Source organism: Sparus aurata, chromosome 2, assembly GCF_900880675.1.
Source record: "Sparus aurata chromosome 2, fSpaAur1.1, whole genome shotgun sequence".
NCBI lineage: Eukaryota > Metazoa > Chordata > Actinopteri > Spariformes > Sparidae > Sparus > Sparus aurata.
The window spans coordinates 26,163,038-26,176,932 of NC_044188.1; the positions used below are offsets into that span (position 1 = coordinate 26,163,038).

General features: G+C 42.6%; 1 long non-coding RNA gene across 2 annotated transcripts; it reads right to left on the minus strand.

Moving 5' to 3' along the window:
* Positions 1-2,686: 2,686 nt before the first annotated feature.
* On the minus strand, positions 2,687-13,683 carry LOC115597127 (uncharacterized). 2 transcript variants are annotated; one of them, XR_003987020.1, is made up of 4 exons: positions 13,541-13,678; positions 8,867-9,123; positions 4,511-4,632; positions 2,687-2,740 (listed from the first exon to the last, which is right to left on the minus strand). It is a non-coding gene; the product is annotated as an uncharacterized LOC115597127 (long non-coding RNA). The 2 variants fall into 2 exon arrangements; XR_003987019.1 differs by lacking the exons at positions 2,687-2,740; positions 4,511-4,632 and adding an exon at positions 6,278-8,101 and having other exon boundaries at positions 8,411-9,123; positions 13,541-13,683.
* Positions 13,684-13,895: the final 212 nt, after the last annotated feature.

A 13,895-nucleotide genomic window follows, 5' to 3' on the forward strand; every position in this document is an offset into this window, starting at 1 on the left:
CACACAAGCAACAAGTTTATTTTTCAATGAACAATAGTCTGTTATTCATTGATTACAGTTTAAATGTCCTTCCATCGTGGACATGGACTTTTCCATATCAGTGTTGCTCACAGTAACCAGGACAGTTTCTACATCGTTCATCAGGAGTTTGAGCCAACAGTTCACATGTTTTAGCCTCATGGAGCTGAACACAGTTCTGTTGGCTCATTAACTCTCATCTGTGATCCTCTGAGTGTCACATTAAACCCAGTGTGATGCATTATAGTCATTTCATTTATAACAAAATAAGCATCACGTTGGTCCTGATTCAGTTTTGTGTTGAATCGTTGCCTCTGTGTGAAGAATCACACATCAAACAGCAGCAAAACACATCAACAGTTATTTCACTTCTACTCTAACATGTATTTTTGTATCTTTTCCAGAGTATCTTTGGCTTTGATCTGAACCTCAGCTGGTACTTTAGAAACACAGATGAATAGAGAGATGTACACAGACTGAGTTGTCTGCATGTGTGATGATATCGCCACACTGAAACAGTCTCTGGTCCTGACTTTCTTCCTGCAGCAGTTAGTGTGAGGAGAGAACCACTGCTGGGTGTTTGATCTGGTTCCTCATCTTCCTCCTCCTGGCTCGTCTGCATATTAAAGCCTCAGGCTGGAGTCCTGCCGGCTCTCCCTCACCTCATATACGCTGACATTCATCTGTATGTTAGAGAGGACTGTAGAGCTTCAGATTAACTCTTCATCTTTGTGGTCAATAACATGAACACATGTATCTGAATTATTCAAACAAGCTCACATTATCTGTTCCTCACTCCAGTACTAAAGACTAGATTTATTCGAGATGTTTGACCACCCGTGTTGATATAATTATGTGTTTTGCTGAAATAACTTCTCACTGGATACGATTTGCTGCTGCAAATTAAACAAATTAAAGAAACTGTTAAATATACTTAATTTAAAATGTTTGAATGCAATTGACAATGTTTTACTTTTTACTGAAAATGACCTGAAACAAAACTTTGTTAAGTGCATGAAAAGCAGCTGCAGGTGTGTACCAGGACTTCACTCTCTCCTGAATCGATCTCTGAGTTCAGTCACCTTCACAAAACCTCCAGAAAAAACCTTTGCTGGCAGAAAATGAGCTGCTTCATCACTCGGCCTGATGACTTCTTTAGAGAGAAGGATGAAGAATCGATCACATAACTCACTCACTGTTCAGACTGTTGGCACTCTTCTTCTTCTTCTTCTTCTTCTTCTTCTGTTCAACAGTTCACATGAAGCCTCTGAGCCCTCGTCACTCTTTCTTTATCATCCATCTTGATCAGTTAGCAGCAATGAGCCGACTGCAGCCAGTTGTGGATTTAATGTGATAAAAACACATGAATATCTTCACAGCCCAGATAACACCTCATACTCATCCTTTGCCAAACGCTGCTGCACTTTTTATTTTGTCCTCTCTGTCTTTCCTCACACTCTGCCTGTAACATCCTCCAGACAGGTTTCATATCTCTCTCCATCTGTTACCGTTGAGTTTCTGCTCAGGTAGAAGAGCTTCTGCATCCACAAACAGCCTCACACTCACACAAATTCACACTCACACACATTCACACTCACACAGAGGGTCATGTGTAAAGAGAAATATCAGAAACACATTTGGGTGCAGAGTGGTGTCAGTGGGCTTCTCCTCATCACTCCGCTCTCTCTTTGCTTCATAATTCTGACACTTTTGGTGGATGGTTTCCTCTTTCCTGTTGCTCTGTTTATGTGTGAAGTGTTTGTGTCTTTATTAAAATGATCATTTCACGGGCCACTCTTGTTTTTCACCCTCAAGCAAAAGATAAATAAATAATGTGCAGCTGATGGTGAATCCCTTCTATAAACTCTGTCTTTTGGTCTCTTCTCTGAATCCCACTGAGCGTTACACATCGGTCTCTTCAGACTCCATCTGCTACGTCCTTTTCACCTCGTGTCAGCCTGACCTCAGGCCAGCCTCTCTCATGCTGCCATGCCAGGCAGAGCTGGCACACACACTGTCTCAGCCTGGCACAGATCAGATCCTGTCAGCCTCTGTTACTACAGGAGACGTCTGATCATTACTAAATCAGCTGATGACAAAAGACACAGAGAGAGACGAGCTTTCAGCAGCTGGACTGAGCTGCAGCAGAAGCTCTGCTCATTTTTATACATAATGTGTAAAAATACATGCTAATGCGCAGCTAAATGGTCATTTTGTTGTTTAAAGTCCATCTGTTTATAAATCTGTATCTCTGATCTCTTCTGTATGTTCTCCATGCTCGTACTTGTAACATCAGGTTTCCTCCTCTGGAGCATTTTAAAAACACTGCTGCTTCATGTTCAGCCTGGATGAGCTCTGTCTCTCTCCTCTCTCCATGTTGTTGCTTCATTTCATAAGTTCAGAGTGTGTCTTGATACTGTTGCACCGTTGAAAGTTAAAATATGAGCTGCCAAAACACACCTTCACATCACACCAGTCGTCTGAGGAGATGATTTAAGAAGACAGGGTGCTGATGGAGGAGGTTAAAGCTGACACTGTATCATCTTCACCTGGGAGGAGACGTTGTAAAATATAACCAGACAGTGTGTGAGGAAGAGTTTTTACTGCAGTGACTTTAAGCTGATCATGTGTTTATAAGTTTGTCTTTTAATAGTATTTTTCTTTTTTCTCCCTCTTCTGTTTTTTGTCTCCTCATCTCATCACGACTCTTCTTCTGTGGATCCTGAAATGCAGGTAAGACACGATCAGTTCTTCTGCAGATGAAGTGTGACAGTTCACACACAGGTGTGTCTGTGTGCTGTGTGTCACTGTGTGGTCGAGTGATGGGAAGATACTTGGATTAAGAGGATTTCCTACATCTGTTGGTTGATGCAGGTGGAGGTTCACAGGCTGTTACGTGGTGGGAGTGGTGTGTGTGACGTGTGTGTGTGAATTAAATGCAGTGTGTTTTTTTCCGTCCTTGGAAAGCAGAAGCTATTATGCTGCATATATGTGAGTTGGGGTGCTGTTGAAATACACATATCAACAGATTACATTGGTATTACAACACTCCTGTGCTCATAATGTAGTGAGGTGATAACCCTCCCTGTGGAGTGAATCTGATTGACAGAACAGACTTTAAAGAGGATGTAAAGCAGAAACCAGCTCTGGAGTTTTGTCACAGTTCTTCCTCCCTGTCTCTCTTTGTCTTTGTAAACTCGAGGACAGTTGTCGTGACTCATCAGACCGACCTCTGTAGTGATGCAGCAGACACACACACGATGAGGAAACCGGTGGGCCGACACTTCAGCTCTGTGAACAAGTGCTTTGTAATGTGGGCTCCAGATGAGACGGAGTGAGACAGAAGTGCACCGTCAGCAGTGTCTTTACACACAATCAGGGGATCTTAACTCGTCCAATGTATTCTCATCTCGTTCAGAACAAGCAGGAGAAATCATCACAGCCTCTCCACGCTCTCTCCAAATGAAACACACACTGTTGACTTCAGCTATTGACCACATCCAGCCAGACATTACCTTCAGTAATTCACCTGTCACTGTATTTATTCAGCGTGCAGAGCTGAGCCAGCTGAACAGGTCCTGCATGTGTACGTCCTGCACACTGTCCCTCATCTGTCAGTGAATGTAGCTCAGACTTTTACCGGAGTTCTCACGACACAAACGGACCAAATAATCAAATACACCAACATGTTTCCTTCTCCAACAGCTCCAGTCATGAGCTCCTCCTCAGAAATGAAACTGTTACAGTCAGACAGTTTTCTCACCAACTTTTAGCTTGAGGACAGAAACACTGTGAGCTGGACGTTAATTATAAATGAAGACACCTGGAGGTCAGCAGCTCTCAGCTTGGTGTTCAGTAGAAGACATGAGCACACTGCATTAATGTGAACGTTCTCTCTAATGAGGGAGTGTGGTGAGGAGCACTTGTTTTCCCTCCAGTCGTCAGATCGTGATCACAGAAGTGTAAAACTCTGAGGAACTGTCTGTAATCAGAGAGTTTACTGGACTGGTAGGTTTGCTGCAGGACTTGTCCTGTCATGTCGACTGTCTGCGTTTGATGTTGGGAAACTAAAATCTTTTGTAGAAAGTATTCTGACAGTGTGATCTGTTACCTGCCCACAATGAGAAGAGTCATTATGAAACTACCGACCGCTCAGCGTGAACCTAAATGATGACACAACATGGGTTTAACATTACAGATTGTCCTCGGGACACCATGAGCACATAAATATGTAAAAGTGAGCCCGCACATATAAATGACTTTCTCCAGAGAAATCAGCTGGACTCTCTCTGAACTGCAGCAGATACTCGAGGCAGAGGAACTCTATAAATCCTGTATTAGCTCTGTGGTACTGAGGGGAGATCACTCTGGTGAACAAACGTTCATCCATCATCATTTTGTGCCGTGTCATGTATTAACAATGGTCGGAGTGATATGTCACTGATCATATTTCAGGCTGCTGGTCAAAGGTGATAAAAATGTCTGACTGTACCTGAATGTAACGTGCAGACGTTCCACATGATCTGTTTCAGTGATGAAGTCTCAGAGCTTGTTTCAGTCTTCATCATGAGATCACATATTTAATATAAAGCAGAGTGCTGACTCTTCCAGATTCTGGTGGGAAAAGAAAGACACGCTTAATCAAAACAGAACATGTACTCATGCTGACAGGAAGTTGTTTCTTCTCTATGTAGTTGTTCACTGTCTGTTTAGTCTCGTCTGTGTTTATGAAACCATGAAGCAACAATTCTCTCCAGATGACCATAAAACCTCCAACCCTCTGTGACTTCACTTCACTCTGATGGTGTTTATCATCCACCACAGTCCCTGTAAGTGTCTCCCAGCCTCTAACATCAGAGTGTACACTTGGTAAAGTTTGCTCCAGATGTGCTCCAGCGTCTCGTCAGAGCTGAATGTGTGGAGTATAAACCCAGAGGTCGACTGCTGGCTTTAATTGTTCAGTAGTGAAGACGCCGCTCTGCTCTCGTCCTGTCTGACTGGTGTGGTGTGAGGATCAGAGGTGATTTGTGCTGCTTCACAGGTTCTTGTAATAATGTGTGAGCAGAGTGAGAAGCTGTGAGCTGTTCTTGGTTATCTGAGCGTCCTCAGTGTAAAGCAGCTTCAGCTTGCTGACTTTCTTGTGCGGTACATGATGCAAACATGCCGCTGGTGGTGATGAAGACACAGCTGCTCTGCTGGCTGTGAATGTAGATGAAGTCTGATGTCTGATTGAGAAACAGATCGACAGAGACGTCAAGACAAACTTGAAACTGGATGGAGATGATGGAGAAGAGGGGAGGAGGGAGAAAATGGCTGCCAGTAAGCAGGAATGCTCCATTTATTAGCTGAGAGAGGAATGGAAGTGTGCCTGAGTGTGTGTGTGAAAAACAGAGAGAGAGAAAATGTCTCTCTCACTTCTTCATTTATTATCTCTGTCCCGTCTTCCCAGACGGATGCTGTCAAGCAGTTTAATGATGCCTGTTTTTCCTCCACTGGTTCTGTCAGCGGTCATCACGATGAGAAACACACTTGTGGTCTCAAACACACATACACACACAACTACACACACACTTCTTCATAATAAATTCAACATTGCTTACAAAACTATCCACACTGGCAGTTTGAGTCAATATGAATCATTATCAGGAATAACTCTTTGTTTCTAACAACATGTGTTGTGATGACGGTGATCAGTAAACTCCACTGACCTGTCTCACTGTTTCATTCATATAGAGAACAAACATGTTCTGTGTTCTGACATCGCTGCACACAAAGATTTCTCAAAGGTGAGAAAGCATCGACACACCACAGGGACAACAACGAGCAGCAGAACCATTTTCACTGAGTTTCCTTCAGCAATTTCTCTCCACGTCAGAAAATATAGAACAAATGGAATATACAGAGACGTCTTCACTGGTCACAAGAAACTGTATTTCTACTGAGAAACACTTGAAATGGCCTCAGTGGCTGTAGCACTGGTTCAAGGCAGCACCCTCAGCATCACATACTCACCACCCGCTCTCCCAGCAGAGCACCCACTCTTCTTTTACTGCACCCGGCTCTCTTTTCATTGCTCTCATTCTTGAGCGGCCAGTCTTCCAGTATCGACCGGTGGGACTCCTCCCAGAAACATTTATTCCACTAACTTCCCACAAAAATGTGCCTCGCTCTCTGCAGGAGGTTCAGATGACCAACTTTTCCTCTGCTGATCTGACGTCACAGCTGAACTGAAGTATAGGATGTTGATGAGATGAAACAAACATTGCTGTCACTGCATGTCTTTGAGTTTGAGGACTCATGTGGAGCGTTGTCTGACAGAAACCAATGAGAACTTTTCATGAAGCTTTAATAACGGAGCTGTCTGTTGCCACTTTAATTAAAACTGGAACACTGAAAGATGACATTCATGCTATTATTTTTACAGGACACGTGTTCTATCAGTAAAAGTTTTAGTGTTGTTCAATATTTCAGCCTGCAGTCATCAGCACAGCAATGTGTCTGTGATCACAGTACAGTGAGAGCAGAGCAGAAGTTCTACTGTATTCACTGTTTGTCTCCTTCTGATCTCCGGAGCAGAGCTCCCGCTGGGATTAAGACTTCATGTTTGACTGCAGGAAAGAACAAAAACACCTCCAGCAGTCTGCTGAGTGAAGGTTTTCCCTGATCAGACGAAGACTTGAAATCCAAAACAAAATATCACTTCTGTACAGGATCAAGGTCAGGAGCACATTCTGTCCTCATTAACTCACCACTGACAGTCTTACCATGACCTTCCTGAGGCTCCATTTCATAAACACAGGAGAGAATACAATTTAGATCAGACTTAAAAAAATGAATCACAATGAATCTATAAACTTACCACAGCAGAAGCAATGAACAAAACAATATTGTCCATCAGTTACCTAATTCAGTGACGATCGTCTGCTCACATTTTTTTACTCATGATCATGTTCTGCAGATGACTTCACAGCAGCATGAGGTAGTTTTATTCCTCAGTGTCACATAATAAATAAGATATTAATTTTAGTTTTTAGTCTGGATATTTGTAAAAGACACGGACAAAACAAAACAATTAAATGTGTAAAAATACTCTCTTGTGTGTATTTTACATATTGAACACCTGAACTTCTGCTCTGTCACTGTTCTTACTTGACATGTAGAGCAGATGAGTCGTTTAAAATGTCATTTCAGAGGTCTGTTGGTTATATTAGGATTATTAATCATGTCCATTATAAACAGTGTTTGAGAAGAGGATTTAAAACCTCCCCACAGCACCACATCTGACAGATCAAATGTCATTTTAATCAATCAGACACTGTTTGAACTTCTCTTTACCCTCTGCTGTCCTCCTGTAGGCCGACGTGACTCTACATAATGTATTAAACCTTTAAAACAGTCTGTGAACATTTCTGCCTGGTTTTAATCAGCAGTGGTGACTGTTTGACAATGAAGACAACAACTCCCATAAACCCACACAACCTATGTCTGTTTTCATCAAGAGACTCAAAGCAGCAGAACTTATATACTGTGTGATTAAATAATTAAATCAGATCATTTCACCACAATAAAGAACTAAAGTAGGGACGAGCTGGTGGAAGTCTTTCTAAGAGATCAGATATATAGATGGTTTAAAAAAATGGTACAGATGCTGCAGATTGACTGGAAAGTTAGTTTTAGTGGGGAAGAAAAAAAAGATGTTGAGATTGTGATATTGCTGCAGTGAAGTCGCTCTTAGGTTGATGTATTTCTAAGTTATTTCAAACTTTAAAGAGTTTTCTTTTTTTTTCAAGATGGACTCCTCTGGTCTTCATACCTGCATGTTTGCCTTGAAGAGGAACTTGAAAGCTCTTCCAGCTGAAGTGTCGTGCACTTCAGTCCAGTGCAGAACAGGACTGCTAATTCCAAAGTCACCTCCAGAGATTTCATTGGACGTCTGCAAACACTGTCCATGTTCATGTCCTGATGGTCGCTGTGTAACAGATCCAGTCTGTTGTGTCAGGTCACTGACAGATGATGTCCACTGATGACATCAACAGTTCAGAAACCACTGAACATGTGATATGTAGCTCTGTGTCTGCCGATCCTTGTCAGAGTAACAACAATGAGTGTGGGGACATTATATTGTAACACACACTGTGATAGAAGGTCGAGGTTACCACAGTTTAACCAAACGCTTCACATTTCTATCACTGACACAGTTGCTGCCTTTCCTTAGGCCGTAACACACCATGCAGACACACAGATGGAGCCCTGAGGGTTAAACATGTCTCCCTGACTGTCTCCTTCTCTAGTTTCTCTCTTTCACACTCTCTTTCTCAAGTCCACCTCTGAGGAAATGTTCCCTCCAGGTGAGCTGACTTATTATTACAGGACATTAAGAGAGATGTTTTACCTGGAGATCAGGGCTCCACTGACTGTTCTCTAATGAGACAGTGATGAAAGCTTGATGTCACTGTGCAGACGCTCTCTCCTCCTCTTGGCTCTGGGTCAGGGTCATTTGATAGGGGTCACCCCTTCAGACCAGAACTGTTGAATCTTTATTCTGAGGTGAGTTTAAACTGTAACACATCTGTGGATACTTGATGTGGTTTGACAGATGACTGACATTTTTCCTCATGAAATTGAAATTGCAGTAATAAAATCTGGTGGAGTGAGGATGTCACTTTCTGACAGTCTGGTCTGTTTGTCTCTGCAAAGGCTGCAGAAGTGATGCACAGCTGAATCATTTAACCCAGAGTGTTCATTCTGTGGTTTGTGACTTTGTCACCTGTCAGGTAAACTGACTGATTTCCAGCCACTTCACTGGCTGTCAGTCACTGTGACATCCTAATAACATCTAAATCCTCACACTGAATCCTCCATTGAAAATCATCCGGCTGCTGTCAGGAAGGAGAGGACAGGAAGTGGCGCCTCGGTCCGATCCATCTGTCTGTCCGATGTGCACCACGCCTGCATCGGCCTGGTTTAACGCTCCTGTCTCAGTTCAGTGTCACTTACTGTCGGGGCAGTGATCTGATTCTTTTCTGATGTGCAGTGTCGCTCCATGAAGAGATGTTGGGTCTGATTGTGGAGCTCCTCTTCTCTTGTTTCCTCCACTCTGCAGAGCTGGTGGAGGAAAACAACATGCAGAGTGAGAAGTGATGGAGCTCCCAAACCTGAGGCTTCATTCAGACCACATCAGGTGGTGCAGCGAAACACAACAGGGTGGTGCTGCAGTGTGGGAGTCTCACTCCACAACTGGATGTTACACATTGTGGACTTCCCCCTGATCAGTTTGCCGAAAGGAGAATCTACGATGTCGTTATGCTACTAGCATGCTGGTCCTACCTGTTCTCGTTTGTCACATCGACAGATTAGAAATAACAGTGAACAACCAGGATGAGACGGATTATTGACCTCTTTTGTTTTCACTGCACCACCTGATTTGGTCTGAATGTACCTAACTCTCCTGCTACAGTCACAGATGTTCTGCCATTTATTGTTTAGTGTGTGTGTGTGTGTGTGTGTGTGATGACAGCCGTGCTGACAGGTGACAGAGAGCTGAAGCACCACCAAACTTCCCCACCAAGCACCTTCGTTTTACCAGTCAGATCTCTCTCTCATACAACTTGTATCATGTTGTTTTGTCTTTTGTCTTTGTTTTACACTCATTTATTATAGAAAAGCTTTAAAATATATTTTGAATAATATCCTTAGAGGTCTTAACAGAGACTTTATTAAAACACATTTATCATTTATATTCTATCACGGCAAAAAGAAGGAAGTGAGCTGTGAAAAAACCTACATAAAACAGTGAATTTGAGCAGCTCCAATTTCTGATACTGACTTTTTAAATAATTTATAATCATTCCAATTGAAAGGTTGTGAATGAACAATAGTTGTGCAGGCAGTTGATCTTCAGAGAGCTTCATGTAGACAGAGAGGAGGTGATGAACAGAGAGACAAGTTACACCTTTAATCATTTACCTGTGTCGTCTGACAGACTTCTGTCTCTCAGCTGAACGCTGAGTCATGCTCTGCTGCCAGGCACCAGTCAGCATTAATAATGAGTGAATATATCCAGAGACTCACACTTCTCCCCTCTCTCATTAAACACACAGCTCCTGGAGCTTCTGTACATAATGCAGAGCTCTCCAGTGGCAGTAAAGCTTTGTGGCAGAACAGCTGGATATTATTACTCACTCACAGAGGGAAAACACTGTCAGCTGTTCACTCAACAGGATCAGGTCTACATTTACATTTGTAAGTCAGGAGGCTAATGTGAGCTCATGTTCTTTCTACTAGAAAATCTAATTAGTGCTTATTATTGTCCTCATGAATTCATTGTCTGAGCAAGAAAGAGCTTTTGTGAGTGAAGAGCTGCTGCAGGCTCAGCTGCTCCTGGACTGAGTTTGGTTTGGTTTCTGAATGCCATTAAATCATTTCTCTGTGGTTTGAGGCTCATGTTACTGCGGCTCTGTGTTCAAGCTCAGACTTCTCTGTAACAGTCGGCTTCTTAAAAACTGTAAAATTAAGTGTGTTTTTGTGATTGAGCTGATTTAGAAAACAGTCTAATATTATTATCACATCAGAAAACCCATGAATTAAAGCTCAGCTAGTCTTAAATACAAATCGTCCTGTGAGGATGCGTGTTGTGTGTTTATTAAGAGTTTAAGCACTGATCTCCATTTCAGACACTTGATCCTTTTTAAATCCACAGTAAGTTCAGGCCTTAAATGTCTTCATGGAATATGGATGCACTGCGTGTTTTTCTCTGGCCTATGTAGCCTCCCACACGACCCACAGCCTCTAAAATCCTCCATTATTAATATTGATGTAGCAGAATCTCTCACCAGGTGAGATCATGTCTCATCTATTATGCCAGGTCTCGCTGCTCTCAGCCATGTGGGACTAAACTGTTTCTCATTCAGCCTCAGTCTGTTTCCCATTTTCACTGGAGATGAAAACTCACATAAAAATCACTCATCTGAACATCGTTTTTTTAACTTGTGCTGCAGTCATTTGTCTCTGAATCAAGCACCAAATCCTTTAAATAATAGCAACTCTGTTAGAAAACACAGTTGTCCAGCATGAACACAGAGAGCATCCTCCCACGTTGTGTTGTTTGCATGTTTACATGGAAACACTGTGAACACTTCAGTACAACCATAATATACTGTTACTATGACACCTTGACAATAAGGAACTATTTCTCAGCAACAGAGCTGTTCCTGTCTGTGGTCTTACCTGAACAGCTTCATACTAAAAGGTCTAATTCAGACCTCCATCTGAACCACTTGACTGTGATGGACAGCTGAATGAGTAATAACCTGGTATTTTAAACAGCTCTACCTCTCTGCTAAAGTTAAAGAGAGAGAACATGTTAGAGATCTGACAGCTCCCAGTGACCTAACATACAGACATCACAGAACCAGCCTGGATCATCATGTGGCAGGACACTTCTTTGGGTTTTAATGAACTTGTTCTACTTCATCGAGATGATTATGTTCTGTGTCATCATCTTGTTAATAATTCTTTGAGTCTGTGAACCATTGACGGGCGTCCCATCAGCAGCTGTCAGGCAGCAAAGCGTTTCTGTCCAAAGTCAATGAAAGGCATCTTCACAATCCTCTTAACAAGATTAATGCTGTGATTTATTTTTCACGTGGACTGAAGCTGATTCTGGCTCCGCTCTCTTGGCATGAGACTGCTTTCCTCTTAGAAGAGCTGGAACAAGTTGTCAGGCGCAGAGGATGAGTTCTGTCCAGCAGCTTTATGTAGCTGCTTGTTGTTAATTGATGGCATGGTTGTTAATAGATGTAATATTTACTGAGGTCAGAAACACAGTCACATGCACACAGCTCCCTGGAAGTTGCAGCTGTGCTGTACATTGACCTCTGGACGGTGTTATGATCTTTCTTATGACTGAACACAAGAGATGTTCTTCTGGGTGCTGAAGGCTGTGCACAGTCAGAGGTGAAATTCAATTATGTCTGTCTTAGTAAAGGCCACGCTGGGAACAGTGAGCAAGCCAAGAGCAACAACCTGTCCCAGAGGTGAGATACAAGAGTGGAGAGGGCACAATGATAAAGGTTTAACATGACACCCTGGCACTGTGGATGTGACTCTGTGCCGCAGGAGAGAGACTGGCTGAGAGTTGTGTTACAGCTCTCTGACTGAGAGACAAAGACCCACGTTGTTGGCATCCTGCCTAGAAGAACACAACGCTTCAGGCAATGTGACTGTGATTTTGGGCTGTATTCAAAAGATTTAGTCTTCTTGACTTTACAAAACTTCCTGCAGGTTTCTGCCTCTGCTGAGATTCTTCTGTCCCACTGAGACACACACACTCAGCGACATGGACCAGAACACACTGATGTGTGAGTCAGTACAGCAGTGTGAGTCTGTCTCCATCAGTTGTAGAGCAGCACATGCTGTGTGTGTTTGGGTGATGGAAACTGTGAGCAGGAAGTGAGCGGTGATCCAGTGAGATCACAGCCACACACCCACTGCTCTTATTAACATGGTGACAGCTCAGCCTGCTGATCTGTGTGAGGAGACTCATGAGGATCAGATGCAGAAGAACATGATTATAATCATTATTCTGTCCTCTTAGATTTCTGTCAGGGATAATAAAACAAGGATTTTAATGATTCATTCTGCTCATTCTGTTCACACTGAGTGCTGATTCAGGTGAGCTGCTCTGTACAAACTCTTTAAAGCCCAAAGGAATAAAGTGAAGGTGTCTGTGCTCTCTGACTCTGATGTAGCTGCTGTTGTGAACTCCAGTTGATTTGATCTTAACAAGTCTGTTTTTCATTCCATTACAGTGAATACAGACTGTAATCAAGCACTCATGACTCTTAACACTTATTAATTGTAAAACAAATTTAACACTTTAGCTTTTGTTCCCATTTTTCAAGAGTTGAAGTAAAACATAAGACTTCAAAAATGAGTAAGAATTCATGTTAGTGACACTTTTTCATCAAAATGATCCTTCCACCTCACAGGTGTGGCATATCAAGATGCTGATTAAACTGCAGGATTAGTGCACAGGTGTGTGTTGGACTGGTCACAATAAGAGGCCCCTTTAATATGTGCAGTTTAATCACACAACATCATTACACAGATGTTGCAGGTTCTCAGGGAGGATGTTGTTGGCAGGCTGACTGCAGGAAAGTCACCAGAGCTGTTGTGTATCTCGACTAAGAAGAAGAGCTCGCTGACAGATTTAACCAGTTTGTGTTCAAACTCTGAGTTCAAGAAAAAGTCTCAGATCTTTAAATGAAAAGCAAATGTGTTGAGTTTATGTTTTCTTAATCGTATTGCAGGAAAATGTGTTTTATTAGCGGATACTTGACTAAATGCTCAACAGAGGTTGGTGCTGCTGTGTTGCTAGAATCCACAGTTTTGAGTGTTGAACATAAAGTCTCGACAAACAAGGTATAAAGCAACAGAACCATGATAGATATAGTTAATGGAGACTTTACTAACAGGTTAAACAGGTTCACATTCTGCAACAGGTGAGCAACATCAAACTTACCTGAAGATGAGAGAAGCAGCAGGCAGACAGGACACAGTGAGCTAGAAAATGTTGGTCAACAGGTAAAAAGTGCAGAAACGACAGTAAAGTGAAAGAATGTGACGACGTGCTGAACGAAGAGCTGAGCACTGACGAGCCAATCAGGTGCAGCCAGGGAGGCAGGTGCTGTAGCAGGTGGTCAGGAGGCTGATGAGATGGTTGGGAACAGGTGTGCAGAGCAGCAGGAGGCCTGATGGACAGGTGAGACATGACTGATCCTGTCCAACAACACAGACATGAGACAGGAGGACGGCTTATATGACGTCCAACAAATATAAATCAGCGGTAAACGTGTCAGACAGAAGACACGATAAAA